At 32.5% G+C, this 20,231-nt stretch overlaps 1 non-coding gene across 1 annotated transcript; it reads right to left on the bottom strand.

Moving 5' to 3' along the window:
- Nucleotides 1–19,919: 19,919 nt before the first annotated feature.
- Nucleotides 19,920–20,025, bottom strand: LOC118490845. Its single transcript, XR_004890070.1, has one exon. It is a non-coding gene; the product is annotated as a small nucleolar RNA R71 (small nucleolar RNA).
- Nucleotides 20,026–20,231: the final 206 nt, after the last annotated feature.

Below are 20,231 nucleotides of genomic sequence, written 5' to 3'. Positions count from 1 at the left end.
TGTGTGTGGTTTGGGCCGTAGACAAGGGGAGAAGAAGAAGGAGTGAGGTGTGTTGAAGTTGTGAATGAGAGAATGGAGTTTAGAACTCTTGGTGATTACTTATAACCATTTCACTACATAAACCCTTGTGTAATGTGTCTTTTAGGGGGGGGGGGGGCATGATCTAATAAACAAATGAAATAAAATCAAGTTGTATAGGGGCCATGATGGCTGTAGATTAGGTGGGGGTCTAGATTTCTTATGATATTAACATAACCACGGGATTACTGAGTCAAATTGGCCAAAGTTACCAAAACAACAGTCAAGATAAGAGCCCAAAGAAACGAACAAGATAAAAGCAAAAATTGTTATGTTGAGTTTCGAACTCGCATCTTAGGTAGAAGGAAAGGGTATTTGTGCTACAGCAAGATTGCTTTCTTATATGTATATAAATATTAATTATATATACAAATGTAAAACGGAAATATGTTTGGCCCTAAAAAATGTTGGGCCCTGTTCGGTGGCACACCCTGCAAACTTTATGGGCCGGGCATGGGGTCACATATAAATGCATTATGATTAAACAGTATAAATTTAATTATCTTACGTTTTGATCTAACCGCAATGCCATTGACTTAAGAACGATACGTCAAAACGCGTGTTTTTATATGGTTAACGCATCAATAACATTCGAACTAATTCATTCGGCGAATAAAAAGTAGGCGTTGACATATAAACACACTAAACAAAATAATCACCCTTATGTATTAATGTAGGTGGTAAATACTATTAACTACTAGATGTGTCCATTTCACAAAATTGCATTCAATTTGATTGAGTATTGTAGAAGTAAATATATTTTTGGTAAACGAAACAATTTAGAAATTAATTTAAAACGTGTTCTACACATAACTATCTAATTTTGATATGGCATTGTTTACTAAATGTGCCATTTTGTTTTCATTTTTCAACTAGATGATCAAAAGAAGTACCATACAAAAATAGAAAGTATTTTCATATGTTTATGACAATTCATTTGTGATAGAATTTCGCCACATGCTTGTGTACTTGGGTAAGCGAGTCATATGTTTAAAGTAAAAGGGCAAACATGTAATGTAGGATGTAATATGGGCACAATATGGCCATATGATATTTATGATCAATTTAGGTGTGTTGAGATTTGTATGTATGTACCTATATATATATATATATATATATATATATATAGAGGTAAAGTGTACTGTAAAAATACCCTTATCGTACATTACGTACGCTACAAACTCAGCCGTCAGATCATCTTCTCGCATTTTAAAAATCGCATGTTGTTTTTTTATAACAATTTCGCATGTGATAATTTTTGATGAATTCGCATGTTGGTTTTTTGTACCAATTTCGCATGTGATAATTTTTGATAAAATAACATGTTGTTTTTTTTATAACAATTTCGCATGTGATAGTTTTTTATGAATTCGCATGTTGTTTTTTTGTACCAATTTCGCATGTGATAATTTTGATGAAATAGCATTTTGTTTTTTTGTAACAATTTCGCATATGCTAATTTTGATGAAATCGCATGTTAAAAAACCAACATGCGAAATTGTTACAAAAAAACAACATGCGAATTCAATGCGGGAAGATAATCAGATGGCTGAGATTGTAGCGTATGTAATATACGATAAGGGCATTTGTACGTTAACCTAAACCCCCCTCCCCCACCCCACCCCCCCAAGCTAAAATGCTAAAAACTAAACCCCCAAAAAACCTAAAAAAATCTAAAAAAATAAAAAAAAAAAAGAATCTAAATTTTTTTTTAATATTTTTTATGCTCAAATCGCTACTTTTAGTGGCCAAATATTTTTTTTTTTAAAAACAAAATTTAATTTTTTTTAATTTTTTTTTTGCTTCGAAAAGTAGCGATTTTTATATAAAAAATATTTAAAAAAAAATTGTGTGATTTTTAGCTATTTTTAGGCATTTTTGGTTGTATTCACATTGGTTCTCGCGGTTCTCGCAATAAAAGGTGGTTTTCGCAATAAAATGTGGTTCTCGCATGATCTTCTCCCTATATATATATAGGGGATGGTTCAAATGAAAACCACTTTTATTTTGAAAACTCGAAAACTAACTAAAAAAAGCCAAAAAAACACACCAACAATTTTTTTTCAATTTTTTTTATAAAAAATCGCAAGTTTTGTATATAAAAAAAACATTTTTTCAAAAAAAAAAAAATTTTATTACACATGTGTAATACTACACATGATACTACACATATGTATGTGTAGTATTACACATGTGCACTATAAATTTTTTTTTTTTTTTGAAAATTTTTTTATATACTGAAAGTAGCGAAAATTATTATGCAAAAAAAAAATTGGTATATTTTTTTGGCTTTTTTATTTAGTTTTCGAGTTTTCACAATAACTAGTGGTTTTCATTTGAACCTTCCCCTATATATATATATATATATATATATATATATGAAGGGGATCATGAGAAAACTACATCTAAATGAGAAAACTAGAAAACTAACTAAAAAAAACCTAAAAAAAGCCAAAAAACATACCAATTTTTTTAACAAGTTTTTATAAAAAAATCGCTACTTTTTATATATAAAAAATTTTAAAAAAAAAGTGTTGTACTGCACATGTGCATTATATGTGATTATATGTGTACTACACATGTGCACTATATTCGTAATAGTGCACATGTGTAATACAACAAAAAAAATTATTTATTTATTTATTTTTTTTTTGAAATTTTTTTCCACGTATAAAAACTAGCGATTTTTATAAAAAAATGTAAAAAAAAAAATTTTGGTATGTTTTTTAGGCTTTTTTTAGTTAGTTTTTTGGTTTTCCCATTTAAACTAGTTTTCTCATGATCCATCCCCTATATATATATATATATATATATATATATAGAGAGAGAGAGAGAGAGAGAGAGAAAGTATAATGTACTTCACGGCTTAACGTACGTTAACGTACGCGGCCAAAACACAACATGTGTGATTAATATATATAACATGCGTTATTACTTTTTAATCAACTTAACGTGCGTGATTTTGTAAGATAAGGGCTCCCATGCGTGATTATAAGGACTCCCATGCGTGATTTTTGGCTCCCATGCGTGATTATCACAAAACCAACGGATCCATGCGTTATTAACTGTTCCATGCGTGATTATAGCCTTGATCTGATGGTTACGATTGTCGCGTACGTGAAGTATGATAAGGGCTTTTGTATGTTAACCACTCTCTCTCTCTCTCTCTCTCTCTATATATATATATATATATAGGGGAAAGATAAATCGAAAACCCATGTGAGTTGAGAAAACCCAAATAAACCTTATGTAACATTTTTATTTTTTTCTAAAAAAAATAGGAAATGTAATATAAATGTACACGGACCTATTTATGAAAAAAAATGAAAAAAACGCTTACTATTTTTTTTTTTAAATGTTGAAAATTTATATGTTACATTTTTTTTGGACATACATATTATGTAACCTGAAATTTTGTAACATTTTAAAAAAAAACTACTTGGTGTTTTTTTGTGTTTCTTTTTTTAAAATGTTCAAATATATGTATATTACATTTCCTATTTTTTTTAGAAATGTATCTTGAGTTTACATGGTTTTTTTACAAAGGTTTTCTGAGTTTTCTCAACTCAAGTGGGTTTTCGATTTATCCTTCCCCTATATATATATATATATATATATATATATATATATATATATATATATATATATATATATATATATATATATATATATATATATATATATATATAGGATAATGCTCTATAACAAACCCTTAATTTTTAGAAAACTTTGCAAACTCAACATGTGCCCTACATCCTTCCACGTATGCATAGTAATCTGATTATACTTTTTGCCTCTAAGGGTATATTTGTAATTGTACATCTATCCACCCAACCCCCAAGATATCTTCCCCAATTGATTTGACATTATCATTAATGCCCATCACCTCATTGTCAAACTCATATTTCTTTTCGATTATTTCATTTTTAAAAGCAAGAATTACAAGATCTCATCTCCATTAATTTCCCTCATATCTTCATTTACCCCTATTCTCCTGCATATCATCCTTTCTCCATTAATGTTCATGGAAACAAATCCACCAACCTTCGATGTGATTCTGGAAGATGATTTGAGTTCTGCATCTGATCTTCATGCAACTACTGTTAATTCTTGCTCTGAGAATATATGTTAAGAAAATGGAAGCAGTTATAATCCAAATCATCAAAATTACTTTGCTCATCCTCCTCCAAGTCAAAGTCAACCACTAATCAAGAAAAAAAAGAAGTGTTCTAGGCAACCCAGGTTTAAATCTCTGAAATATTTAATCTTGTTTCCTTGCTTTTCACAATTTTCAAAAAAAAAAAAGACGAAAAAATATCAAAAATTATTCATAAAACCTGGTTGTTAATAGGTTTTTGTGTAATGGTTGTTTTGGAGATGAAACATGATTTTTTTTTGTTAAAATGGTTCTTAAAAGGGGTAAATGTTTATGTAATTTACAGGTTTTTATTTTTGTGTTAAAAAGTTATGCTTGGTTTGCATATGAACTGATTTTTGGCTGTGTTGTGATTTTATTTGAGAAAAAGATTGCAATTTAGCTAAAAAGTTGTGATGTTGTTTGAGAAAAAAGATTTTCTGGCTATGAATGTGTTAATAGTTATGTGGGGTTAACGACTTAACGGTTATCTTATCTTTTTGTTATTAGGATGGTGATGGATACAAGGGAAACAAGATCCAATTCTCGGGACCGTTGGTTTCGTCAAACGTGGATCAGATGCTTAAGGATCATGACCATGTTTATGTTACAGCACAACACAACTAACACGTGTTATAGTTTGAACTTCAGGACATGCATGTGTTACATGTGACATGAAACCCATGTACAACGTAACACGTGTTAGTGCTATGTATTTTTGTTTACTAGTAATATGTAATGTGAGACTCTTCTTGTTTTCTCTAGTACACGATGTTAAAACGGTCTAGACTTAACACATTTTCTGTTGGAGGCGCCCGTACTTGTACCTTTACTGTTATAGTTACTATTGAAGTTTATGCATCCATTCTAGAAGTCTTAACACATGTTATAATAGAGGCTTAACACACGTTATATCAGGTTTACTCTGTTGTTATTAAGTTACTATTGGAGTTTATTCATCCACTATGGAAGTCTTTACACACGTTATAATAGATGCTTAACACACGTTATACAATTCAATCGCTTAACACATGTTACAGTATGTATATATACATCATGGTGTTTTGGAAACCAATAGCTTATACATGACACCATGTTAGGTTAAACCAAGATTATAACAGAGGGTTAACACATTTTATCCCAGGTATACGGTGTTACGATATTAACTTGTATGTTCCATATTAACTTGTACACGTGTTTACTATCAGTATATGCACATCATAGTGTTTTGCAAACCACTTTCATATACATGAATACAAGTCGGGTTACAACAAGATTATAATGGTGGAGGCGCCCGTATTTGTACCTCTACTGTTACAGTTACTATTGAAGTTTATGCATCCATTCTGGAAGTCTTAACACATGTTATAATAGAGGCTTAACACACGTTATATCATGTTTACTCTGTTGTTGTTAAGTTACCATTGTAGTTTATTCATCCATTATGGAAGTCTTAACACACGTTATAATTTATGCTTAACACACGTTATACATTTTCAAGCACTTTAACACATGTTACAGTATGTATATACACATCATGGTGTTTTGGAAACCACTAGCTTATACTCATGTATTCAGGTATAACAGAGGCTTAACACATTTTATTCAGGTATACGGTGTTACGATATTAACTTGTATGTTCCATGTTAACTTGTTCACGTGTTACGATCAGTATATGCATATCATGGTGTTTTGCAAACCACTTTCATATACATGAATACAAGTCGGGTTATAAAGGATGCTTACATGTTATCATATGTATACAAGTGGGGTTACAACAAGATTACGATATTAACTAAGCTCCCCATTAAATTCATCGCCCCCGTCGACTGTTTTCACCCTTGTCACATGTTAAGCAATTACATGTTCCGAACAGACAAATTGTAACACATGTTAGATCAGTATATACACATCATGGTGTTTTGTAAACCACTAGCTTATACATGAATACAATATTATATATTCCAAAATTACCGGTACATGTGTTATCATAAATGGCTCGTTTCATATTACACGTTACATCATGGTGTTCTGTTACAGCATGAACCACCAACACATGCTATAAATGAACGAAGACATCTTTCCCAAAGGATGTGACTTATTCAATGTCCCTGCATTAACGTCGCCTACATCCATCCAGCTTGTCAATTCAATATCTTTTATGGATCTGTTTCTGTAAATCAACACACATTATATATCATTCTAACAGGTGCTTAACACATGTTATGGGTCTGTCTCTGTAAATCAAGCAACCCAACAAAAAAAAACAATTATTGTTAAGATCAAAAGCCCCAAACCAACAAAAAAACCCATTCAAAATCTCATCCTAAAGTTTTGGATTTATTTAAAATACATGAACATTAACCATTACTAGAACACGCATTAACTTCGCCTACATCCATCAAGCTTGTCAATTGAATATCTTTATGGGTTTGTTTCTGTAAATTAACACACGTTATATAAGATTCTAACAGGGGGCTTAACACATGTTATGGGCCTGAGTCTGTGAATCAAGCAACCAAACAAAAAAAACACTTACTGTTCAGATCATAAACCCAAACAAGCAACCCAAACCAACAAAAGAACAGCTACTGTTAAGATCAAAAGCCCCTAACAAGCAACCAAACCAACAAAAAAACTCGTTCAAAATCCCATCCTAAAGTTTTTGATTTATTTAAAATACATGAACATTAACCATGGATACCCCATTAACCATTACTAAAACACTTTCAGCACATAAAAACATATTAACAACCATTTCAACAAAAAATCAAGTGTGAAATGATATTTCAAGAACACTTACCGGATCTATACCCGTCCGATGAACACGAAAAAGGGTCTTCAAACCTTCTTCTCTCACACACACTTGAACATTCAAATCTCTCTCTCTCTAAAAAATAAAGATTATAGATGAACATGATGAAGATTGTTGTTTCTCTCTCTAAAAAAATCATCTCTCTAAAAACCTTCATCGTGCCGTCGTTCTCTCTCTAAAACAACAATCTTCAAACATTTTTTCTTTCACACGATGTAGATCTGGACTTGAAGATCGAAACTTGTGTTTGGTGTTCTTCATGATCTTGATTGAAGAGAGAGGAAAGAGGAGAGAGGAGAGAGAGATAACATGTGTGTAAGAGAAATAAAGTTGATGTGTGTAAGAGAAAAGTCAGATTTTTGAATGTCTTAAATGCCCTTCTCCTTTACTAATGTGTATTATAAAATTTCTTTTAAATATAATTCTTACCAAAATTATGAGAGCCATTGATCAAGTTAGATGAAAGGTAATCAATGGATGAAAATGGGTTTGCATAGTTTTCTAAAAAAGATAGAGTTTTTTATAGAGCCTTGCCCTATATATATATATATAGGGAGAAGATCATGCGAGAACCACCTCTTATTGTGAGAACCGCGAGAACCAATGTGAACACACTAAAAATGCCTAAAAATAGCTAAAAATCACATAAAAAAATTTTTTTTGATTTTTTTAATATTTTTTAGGTTAAAATCGCTACTTTTCGAATCAAAAAAATAAAAATTTTTTTTTTTTATTTTTTTTTTTTGCTTCGAAAAGTAGCGATTTTAACCTAAAACATATTAAAAAAATCAAAAAAAAATTTTTAGATTTTTTTTTTGATTTTTTTAGATTTTTTTAGATTTTTTTTAGATTTTTTTAGGTTTTTTGGGGGTTTAGTTTTTAGCATTTTAGCTTGGGTGGGGTGGGGGGGGGGGTTAGGTTTTTGGGGGGTGGGGGAGGGGGGTTTAGGTTTTGGGGGGGGGGGGGTGGGGGTTAGGTTTTTTTTAGTTTTTTTTAGGTTTTTTTAGGTTTTTTTTAGCTTGGGGGGGGGGTTAGGTTTTTTTTGGGGGGGGGGGGGGGTTTAGGTTTTTTGGGGGGGGGGGGGTGGGGGTTAGGTTTTTTTTAGGTTTTTTTAGGTTTTTTTAGGGTTTTTTTAGGTTTTTTTAGCTTGGGGGGGGGGGGGTTAGGTTTTTTTTGGGTGGGGGGGGGGGGTGGGGGGTTTAGGTTTTTGGGGGGGGGGGGGGGGTTGGGGGTTAGGTTTTTTTAGGTTTTTTTTAGGTTTTTTAGCTATTTTAGGTTGTGTTCACATTGGTTCTCAAGGTTCTCACAATAAGGGTGGTTCTCGCATGAGCTCCTCCCTATATATATATATATATATATATATATATATATATATATATATATAAAAGCAAAAATAATCTTCATCCCACCATTCATCCAAATGCAATAAACCAAAAATAATAAAGATACATATAATGTTTAAGATCTATAACCTTTGACGCTTGCTCTAAACAAGTTGATGAAACAGATGACACGGAACTAAGTCATTCCCTTCATACATATTCACATCGAGCATTTAACGTTTCAAAACAGTGCTGGCCATGTAACTCGAGTTGTCAAGATTCACTAGTGAATTCAAGAACACTTCTTGAACTTCACTATGATTTGCGGGTATAATGATGTTTTGTTGAAAGTGTTTGTATGCAATTTGAGTGAATTAAAAAAGTTTTGAAAAACAAGCTTATGAAAACTTTAGGCTTTATGAGCCCAAACCGATGCTTTAAAAACCCCTTTTAAGTCAATGTTTTAATACTTTAAGAGACTTTATTAAAAAACAAAATAGAATCTCAAAATAAGTTGATAATTTGCAAAACAAATTACTTGGTGGTCGAATGCTAACCACAAATAACTTTTTTTTTTTAATTTTATTGACTAGGTAGGCTCCTTTCGAAAACTAGGGCCCGTTTTATGCATAAGTCACGAGCCCTTCCTTTAACAAAACAGTAGTTAAACAGAAATATCTTTATTGTCACCTCATAAGAAACAATTTTTTATTGAGCCATATATGAATAGCGTGATGTGACAGGTATTACCGAGTATTTTTTTAGAGAGTTTAATCTAATCTAACCTGTATTAAACAATTATTATTATTATTATTTAAATATCTAGTAATTACAATGGTGCCTATAACAAATGTAGTATAAGATAATATCAATAGAAAGGGTATCTAAGATAGCAAGATATTGGGGTATATAGTTTTGTATTTTTCTTATATATATTACTAGGTTAGAACCCCATGTAGTATAAGGGTTGAATAGATGTAACTTTATATATTAAATAATAAAAAAAATTAGATCTTTATGAACCCTGTATATTGTACGGGTTAAATAAATGTAATTTTATATATCTAATAATAAAAAAGTTATATCTTTAAAAACCATGTGTATTACACAGATTAAATAAATGTAATTTTGTATACTAAATACTAAAAATGTCGTATCTTAAAAAAACCCGTGTATAATCGGGTTGAATAAATCTACCAAATAATAAAAAAATGACATTCTTAAAAACCTCGTATATTACACGTGTTGAATAGATCTAAAAAAGAGTTAGATCTTTAAAAACCATTTGTATTACACATATTAAATAAAAATATAATTTTGTATATTAAATACTAAAAACGTCGTATCTTTAAAAAAATCCTTGTATAGTTGGGTTGAAAAATCTACCAAATAATAAAAAAAAATATATCCTTAAAAAACCCCGTGTTGAATAAATAAAATATTACATAGCAAATGATAAAAAAAGTTATATCTTTAAAAACTTCGTGTATTACACGGGTTTTATAAATGTAACGTTGTATAGTAAATAATAAAAAAATTATATTTTTAAAAACCTCATGTTTTACACGAGTTGTTAAGTATAATTTTGTATACCAAATAATAAAAAGTTATATTTTAATAAATTAGGATAATATTTATAATTAATTTTTATAAATATATTTAATATAAGATAAGTAGGAAATAGAGCTATTTGTTTTAAAAATAGAGTAAATTACGATTTTGGCCCCTGTGATTATATAACTTTTACCCTTTTAGCCCCAAAAAGAATTTTTTAACATCTAAGCCCCCAACGTTTTTTTTTCTAACCCTTTTGGCCCCTAACACTAACCCCATCCATTAAATGTTAGGGGCCAAAAGAGTTAGAAAAAAACGCGAGGAGCCAAAGTGATGTTAAAAAATTATTTTTGGGGCTAAAAGAGTAAAAGTGATGTAACCACAAGGGCCAAAATCGTAATTTACTCTTAAAAATATATTAAATTAGCAATTCAGATTTGAGGATAATAATTTATTAAAGTATGATAAGATTTAATATTAATTTATTATTTATTTAGTTAATATAAGATAAGTATAGATTTGAGGATACCTTCAATGAATGACACGTGTTTAAAAGTTGATTTTTTTTTATAGTAGATAGATGATTAAAAAACTTCTTACACTTTTCAACATAGTTCTAATTACGAAATATCAATAACTAGTACTTGCGTTAATTTATATAAATAAAATGTTTTATCCAAAATGTCTCATAAAAGAGTACTATTGTTTATATTGAACTAGTATTTTGATGCGTCACGCGTTGCAACGACGTTGAAATATAAAGTAACTCGAACTTATATTGTCAAATATTTGACCTGGCTCGTTTCAAACAAAATTTACGTTAAAACATAGACCAACTAAAAAAGCACGAAAACATATTATATTTGACATTACCATTACCGAGAAAATTTATGATGAAACGTAAACCAACTTCGATTTATAACGAAATATACTTCAAAATAAGCACGTATTATAGCGCATAGTGAACACGTATTATATTTGCCCTGACTCGTGTAGACCAACAAAAAACGTACATAAAAATACGCACGAAAACGTATTATATTTAACCCACGTACATAAAAATAAGCACACATAACTCGAGGGGGTCAAAATGACATATTATAAAGTTTTTAGAAGGCTGAAGGTGTGTAAGTGGCTAGGGGTATTCAGAATTCGTTTTGAATTCGAAAAATTCGAAATTGATTATCAAGAATTCGTTTTGATTATAAGAATTCGAATTCGATTCAATCCGAGTTAAGTAAATCGATTACGAATCGAATACGAATTTATAATTTCAAATTCGATTCGAAATTCAAATAAAAATTATACATTTTTATTTATTATTTTTATATATAATACATATATAACTTTTATTCGAAATTCGAATAAAATTTACGTTAAAACGTAGACCATCATTGCCTCCGCATCCTCCAACACTTATGTGGATATTGCTGCAACACCCACTTCTTTGATCGCCGCTATCGCCTTAAAAATAAATATAGTGGGCATACTATCTTACTACTTTTTCATTTTATAAAACAAGTGCATTTTATAAAACGACTCCTTTCAACCCAATGTCATATTAGTACGAAGTCGTTTAGACGCACATTAAATGGATACTTTTTAAAAGATCCGTTTTGACCCAACCACTCCCACAATCCGTTGCACCATGCTTAATCATATATGAATATCAATGTTGTTATAAGTTGTCGTTGACATATGTAGATCCAACAAGGGATGGCGAAAACCCGAACTTGACATGAAAACACGAAACCTAAAATGTTTGAAACAAGCAATGAGAGGGATATTATATTAGTTTCAAAAAAAAATTATGGGATTTCTACTATGGTATTAGAAGATACTTGTTTAATTACCCAGACCCATTTAACCGGATTGAACCCTAATAATTATTATGTTATTCGCTCTTTTAAACACTAGAAACAGTGTTGAAGTTGTTATACACCTTAAAGTATCAAAATTACAAAATCCATTCAAAGTGTAGACTTTACAAAAAAGTCGTTTTTTGGGTGACCATAACATAAGATTTCAAGTAACATCCATCTCTCCAGGTAATTTTTAACCAAATCTAATCTAAATTTTAATTCATGATTCAACTAAATGCCACGTGATAACTTCTCATACTTCCTCATTCATTTATACTGTATGGTGTCCGCGCGATGCGGCAGAGGCGACACTTTGCATTGCGGTACTCGTTTTATGGTAGTTTTGTTATTCGTATAATATTTATGGTAGCATTATTGTGGTGGATATATGTCATAAGTATTACACATGTCTAGTAATTATTAAATTTAGAATTTAAATTATCAATTACTTCAAGAAACCATTGATGCAATAAAGTAACACGCGAATAAGAAAAAATAAGTCTTACACATAAATAAAAGTTATATAAAGTAGTAAACAAATAAGGAAATATAAGTCTTAAATATTAAAGTTGAAAACTAAAAGCTTAAGTTTCAAGTACTTTGCATCATGATGAGATCATTTTTGTAATCATACGGCTTAAACATCTCAAGAATGTCATCTATATTGTCACACCACCATTTGTCATCATCGAGATCAGCGTCCTCCGGAATTTCTTATATATCTTCCTGTTTAATTGTTACATCCTTTGGAGGATGAGTTTCTTCTCTGTTCTCCTCTTTAACTGATACAACAGTAGTAGTTGGAACAGTTTGAGAAACTGAAAAAAAAAATTTAAGTGTTTTAGTTACATATTTTTATCTTGTTACCTTTATAAATAATATAGGATAAAAAATGACGTTCACAGTTAAACATAATATAAAAAAAAACAAGCAATATATCATGTTTTAGAAACATACATACCTGTGTAAAGATCTGAAAGGGTGAATATTGAAGCTCCAAAACCACTAAATAATAAATAAGATGAATGTTAAGTATGAGCATAGAAGAATAAATCAAAGTTATACACAACAGAAAATTGAAATACCTGTAAACCAAAATTTCTAAAGAACAATAAATTTCTTGAAGTGAAAAAAAACTAATAAATTATACTGTATATAGAAAACGAATTGAATAACCTATAGCTTTTTTTCAACTAACTAACTGATATTATCTATAAGAGTAATTTTGAACTGATAATCCCTAAAAAAATGCAACACAATCTGGTATTCAGTTTTTGAAGATGTATTATATTTAGATTATGGAGTTTTTTCCTAAAAGTTTGTTGGTGGAAAACTTATTTAACAAACTTCTAAAAAACGTTTTTATAAAAAAAGATTTTATGAAAACAAAAATGCTTCAAAAAACGTTTTTATAAATTTTTTTATGCAAACTAAAAGTCCATTTTATTGAATATGGTATTATATAAAGTTTTTTTAAGATAACCAATTAGATAAAACAAGTGAGCTTGTTTGATATCAATTTATTATCTGCTAACCCATGTAAGTGTGTGCACCCAATCAAGTAAATACACAAACATACAAAATACGAACAAAGCTCATATCAAACCCGTATGTGCAAGGTTTCGAAATTTAATCTAGTCGCCGAAATAGATTGGTGAACAATCTTAATCAAATGAAAGTCGGAGTGAAAAGAGTTAGAATATAATTAAATTGATAATAATGACAACAACGTAGAGAGTCTTGAGCATTTGAAATGTGATAGGATACATTGCTTTAATCACTTGTACACTAATGCGTCATCTCCTTGTACATTTTAATCCGCACAACAATACTGACCAAGACAACTATCGAAATGTCAACAAAAACGAGTAGGTCACCACAGTACCTTTGGATTTTTTAATATAGTTTATAAAATATGATAAGAATACGTAAAATAATTATATGTTTGTTTTGGAAAGGGATAAGTGTAACTAACTAGCCATAATTTTGTTAAAATAAAGGGATTCAAGTGTAATAATATAAGTGATTAAAATATAATAAATGTTTAAAAGACTAAGTTACCCTCATTTTAGGGGTGTTTTTATAAATAAAGAGGAAAAAAGTTCTTATTTTTTTAGTATCTTAAAATACCCATCTTTCATACATTATAATATAGTATAGATAATAATATATAAATATAAACTAGAATTACGACCCGCCGCAATGCGGCGGGGATTCTTTAGTTATAACTAAGTCGATTTAGGACGCGCACGTTATGTTGAACCTGTCAAACGTGAAAAAATAGACGATGTAAAAACGTTCACCCACACACGCACGTTGCGTCGTGTTAACTCGCAAAATTTAGAATGAAACGTAAAAACACTAAACCAAAGACGCACGTTACGATGTGTTAAGTCACAAAATTTTGAACGAAGCATAAAACGAAAAATTTGCGGAAAATGAAAACTATAAAGGACCAAAGTTGAAAGTAAAAAAATTGTGAAGATAGATTGCAAAAGATAAAAAGTTTTGTGTTAAAAGTAAAAAAAAACAAATAGTTTTGGGTTAAAAGTAATTTATGAAACACTTTTGGGTAAAAAGTAAAAAATCAATTTTTTTTTTGAAAAACCCTTAAAGCCAAGGTTACAACAACCATATGCATAATCGTTTTTTCTTTGAAAAACCCTCAAAGCCAAGATTACAACACATAAGTAAAAAAATCAAAGTGGTTAAATTGCAAAAGATGAAAACTTTTGAATTAGAAGTAAAAAATCAAATTAATCAAAGGGGTTAAATTGCCATATATTAAAACTTTAAACTTAAATTGTCAAATATTAAATCTTTAGGGTTAAAAAGGAAACAAAGATTAAAAATTTTAAACTTAAATTGTCAAAGAATAAAACTTTAGGGTAATTGTCAAAGATTAAAACTTTTGGGTTAAAAAAGAAACAATGATTAAAAGTTTATACTTAAATTGTCAAACATTAAAACTTTAGGGTTAAAAATGAAAATTTCCAATTTTTTTGAAAAAACTCCCATAGCTAGTATTACAACACATATATGCATAGTTATGTTGCTTTTTTATAGTGTATTAATTTCCTTATATGTGTTCATAAAATATGAATTAATTTATTTATGGATAATTTATAAAAATACACAATCTCCACAACTTATAAATAACTTATATATACTAGGTTAGAACCTCTTGTTTTACATGAGTTGAATAAATGCGATTTTATATTTTTTTAATGGCAAATGTTACCCTTACTATAAATCAATCACACGAATAAATCTACACCCGCCTAGGTTTGAACCTAAGGTCTCCATCTAAGAGACATAAGCCTCTACAAAGTATATATCTTAAAAAAACTTCGTTGATTACACGAATTGAAAATAATGTAACTTTATAAAAGAACCTTTATATAGTTGATTGATGTGGTTTATATAAATTACGTATGCGATCACGAATCCGCCGCAACACGCGGTTCCTAATGCTAGTATATATTTAAAATACAAATATATGTTTGTTGTATATATATAATTTTCTTAATTTAAGTAAGTTCTAATTTGAAATCAAATTAATTTATATTAAATCTTATGTTATTTATATGATTTGTATCCAGAATTATCCATATGCCGTTTCTTTTATATAATAGAGTAAACTGCTATTTTGGTTTCTGAGGTTTGGTCACTTTTGCAATTTTAGTTCAAAACTCAAATCTTTTGCATCTGGCTCCCTGTGGTTTCAGTTTTATTGCCATTTTGATCCAAAAGTGAAATCAGGTCATATTTATCTTATAAAATCCTGCTATTTTGTCCTTTTCCTCAGGGGCAAAATGATAACTTTTGCCTCTTGTGATTATAAAAAATATGTATATTGTATATGCATATTAGATATATAAAACTAATAAAAGTAATTTTCCACCTACCTACCATATTACCACAATTTCTCTCTCTACTCTCTCTCTCTAAAAACACTCACCACCACCCTCGTTTCTCTATCTACTCTATCTCTAAAAAACACCCACCACCACCTTTCACCACCATCACCATCTTAGACCACCATCACCATCTTAGACCACCATCACCACCCTCGTTTCTCTCTCTACTCCCTGAAGAAACAACGATTTGAAAGACCAGAATCAATCAGACCAGGGGTTTAGTCTCTGCATAAAAAGGTTAATCCTCTCACTTGATTCGGGGGTTTAACTGAGCTCCTTCTCCGGTAATCACTGCAAAACAGGAAGCCGTTAGACTCGCCACAGGGAGAATGGGGGTTCTCTCTGTGACCACCCTCCAGCGTGAGAATAAGTACAGTGATCTCGATGAAGAAGAAGAAGTAGTAAAAGTGAAGTGAGTTTAACTTATGAGATCATACCTGGAGTGACTTATTTATAGCTGGATTTGGGCGAGAAATTTGTTGACGGAGATAGTAACGGAAGGCATTTTCCGTAGGCGGTTATTCTCTTTTCCGTCGATCATTAACGTCACATTCAATCACACGGATCATGAGTGTGATCGACGGCTAGGGAGTTACCACGTGGAAAGTGGGTTTGGGTAGACCCTTCTCCAAGTTGATGCCATCATCGTGATTTAGATGAGTGTCCAGGATCAGGCCACGTCATCTTTCAGTTGTAACCGAATGCTTGTGCACGACGAGCATTAGAGAGTCTTCTAGAAGATCTACAGCTGTAAACCTTTATCTTTTTGCCACGTGTCTATTCCGTTGTAACAGAAAAGATGCTTGAACACAAGTCTTGATCTTAGGCGCGGAGAGTTGTTTAGGATTTTCTATCCTCCAGTAACTGTCCCTTGTGCAGGTTTGCGCAAGGGTGTTCAGTGGAGTGTTAATTTCTCCTTTCTTCCGGCGTGTGTTTATTGAATATCTTCTTTTATATCTTTTGGGAACATTGAGCAGCCACGCATGGTCTCGTTAAAGATGTTTTTAGAAGTGAGGCTTATGGAATGGTCCTATGTGCCTGCGCAAGGCTTTTTTGGATCCGTATTCCTTCATTGTTGAACTGTTCCTTCCCAAATCCTGCTATAGGACCGCTGCACGGCCGCGCAGGGTCTTGACGGGTGGTCCGTTGGACAACCTTTAAATGGTTTAAAAAGATTAAAATTCCATGCTTTACTTGGTTATTTGCTTGAACTTAGTAACTACGAGTGTTCGTGTGTTTTACAGGTAAATTGCTTAATTTGGTTAAATTGGAACCGTATGCTACGGTAGATATAAAAAGGCAGCAATCACATGTGAAGAAGCAGGCATCACATCATGTGGTTTTAGGGTTTTGACAACATAATCATCATCCTAAAATCAACATATCATCATCATCTCGTGAGTTGGGGTCTTGGAGTTGGTGAGAAAATACAAGACATCATGTGGGCTTGACTTTCATGAAAGATATATCAAATCATCAGCAATATCAATCATCATCATCAACATGGGCTGAACCTCTTGGACAAATAGTGGGGTTTTTAGAAGTCAACAAGCAACAACATTTTAACTGATCATCATTATAATTGAAGGCAGCAATTTTTGGATTGGGCCGCTAACAAGGAAGTGACAAACATCACAAAACATCACGTGATCTCTTGGCAGCCAACATCATCATCATTTACTTGAGGGTCTTGACTTTTGGATTGGAACACTACAACATTATCATCACACCGACATCAGCAGGTTGATAGACTCATCACGTGGACTTCTTATTTGGACAACTACACCCATTGGGCGGCAGATATCGAAGAACAAGAGTCAACAACTCAACATTATCATCACGGTACAACTTGGGCTGACACATTGGACTTTGGCAGCCATATCACGTGCAAAGCATAAAAATCAGGACGTTACCGTAAATTACGGCTCCACCGTAATTTACGGTGGACCTGAATTCCACCTGGAGACTGCCGTAAATCAGAAGACTTGCACCGTAAACAAAACAAGTCCACCGTAAATTACGGTAGGACCGTAATTTACGGTGGAGCCTGACGAGAAAAGTGTAACTGCCACTTAAATTAGTTTTGATGGGGTCTTTTCATTACTCCTCATCAGTGAACGGTTAGAGAACATCTTGGGGGCGAATTTTGGCTGTCTTGCTTGGTTTTGAACAATTGCTATCATTCGGTTTGTAATTTCGATTCGCATGAACATTGGATTTGCTACTATGATGATTCACCAAGCCATGTCCGGCTAAACTCTTCGGTGATCATCTTAGGTGAATGTTTCTATTAAACTTTGGTGTGTTTATTTCTGAATTTCTAGAATGATAACTTGCTTTGCTTGAATATCATGGTGTATGTTAATTGCTTGTAATTTGTCAATCGATATTGCAATTTCTAGTCTTAATCGTACGTTCTTGGTGCCGTTGGCAATCGAGATATCACGGGAAGGGTTAGGGTTGGTTATTGATTAATTGGTCATCGGGAAACAACCTCGCGTTATCTAATCCGAGTACTTTGTTCCCTTTTATCACAACAATTATCTATACACGAGTTATGTCTATGTAACTCTTTCTAGTTGGAATTACACACAATTGTTTAGAGAAACTGAATCCTAAGATGGTCATTGTTCTCTCCTAATTTGTTTTACAACCAACATTTGATTTGCAACTAGTTTTTAATTTAGTATTCTAAAACAACAATCCAAACTCTTGAATTTTAAATTCTGCAATTTTAGTTTAATAGTAGTTTAAGTACAAAGCTATACAACCGACATACCTTCCACATACTCCCTGAGTTCGATACCCTCTTACCACTATCTATAGTTGTTTTGGGGATTAAATTTGCGTGTACCACGACAAGCACGTCAAATTTTGGCGCCGTTGTCGGGGAGTAGTGCGCAACGTGTGTTAGTTTAATAGTTTTGTTTTGTTATTTTCGGGTTTACGCTGGTTGTGTTTTAGTGTGCAGGTACTTCAGGTGTATGCATACTAGGGGTTCTCACAGGTCATCACCGTTATCGTTTGATCCGGAAATTGAAAGAATGCTAAGACAAAACAGAGTTTTAGTACGAGAAAACAAGATCATTGGTTCACCCACTTCACCCATCACACCGAGAAACATCATGGCTGATTCTCAAATTCCACCTACAACGGGTCAAACGACCTCATCCTTTATACCTACTTCCACTCAACCATCACCAAACACCACATTACCCAATACCACCGCTGAATTCACACCATCCAATGTCACCCAACCAATTACCACTCAAGCTGAACCCGCCATCACCTACAACCCATCCACCACAATCCAACCATTATCCCACTTCTTTCCCCCAACTACGGGTCAATCATCATCCACTTTCACAATTGCACCAAATTCAACTATTGTGCATACTACTTCATCTTTTAGACCACAACAACAACAATCGGGTTTCCAGTATTCGACTCTTCCATTTGGGCAAACTTCGGGAATCCAAGGAGATGGTTATGATGAAGGGTTTGAAGAATTTGAGGGTTACGATGAGGATGGATATTTTTATGGAGGTTATGGTGATCAAGGGGAGTTTGGGTATGTTCAAAGTCAATCTCAAGGGATGGCAAGTGTTGGTGGAATGCCACAACAACAACTTATACCACAACACATTCGGCCGAGACCACAAGGGCCACCAATGCAACAACCTATTCCATTGCAACAAGTCCGGCCACAACATGTACAACAACAATTCCAAAGGCCACCTCAACGCCCACCGATGCGACAACAACAGTTTCAACAACCAATCGCACCACAAGGGCAAGTACCAAGGCCAAATGGTCCTATTATTCCAAGAGGTAGGTATGGTGTACCAAGGAGACACCTTAGAGAAAATGTGAGGGGCATCGAAGCACATTTTCGGCCGGTAATCACTCAAAACCCTTCACCGGTAGTCATTCCTCATAATGATCAAGGGCGAACATTTGAAGTAAGGACCAACTCTTTGCAAAGTTTACCAAAGTACAAGGGGTTGGCAACGGAGGAGCCTTACTTTCATTTAGAGGCTTATGACTCAATTTGCAACACTCTTGGGAGTCAAGGGTTTTCGGCCGATGATATCAAATTGGTATTATTCCAATTTTCTTTGGAAGATAAGGCGAAGAAGTGGTTTTACACGTTACCTTCGGCATCCATATATACATGGGGGGAGATGCAACAAACTTTCTTGGATGAGTTTTACACCGCCCAAAAGACCAACGATGCAAGAAAGGGGTTGAGAAGCTTCCAACAACAACATGGTGAGATGTTTCATGAGGCATTCGAGCGTTTCAATATGATGATTAAAAATTGCCCTCACCATGGAATTGAATTGTGGGAGTTGATGAATGCCTTTCACGAGGGGTTGAGTGCCGAAGATGCACGTGATTTGATGTCTATTACCGGTGGGACTTTTGGAACAAATTATGAGAACGATGATTGGGAGTTCTTGGAAAGCATGGCAACTACATCAAAGAGGAAAGCTCAAGCCTCAAGAAGAGCCCGACCGACCACTACCCGACCTCAAGTGCACG

The sequence above is a fragment of the Helianthus annuus genome, chromosome 3, assembly GCF_002127325.2.
Source record: "Helianthus annuus cultivar XRQ/B chromosome 3, HanXRQr2.0-SUNRISE, whole genome shotgun sequence".
In the NCBI taxonomy this organism is placed as follows: Eukaryota; Viridiplantae; Streptophyta; class Magnoliopsida; order Asterales; family Asteraceae; genus Helianthus; species Helianthus annuus.
Note: the sequence above shows the minus strand (reverse complement) of the source record. Positions and strands in the feature narration are given on the sequence as shown.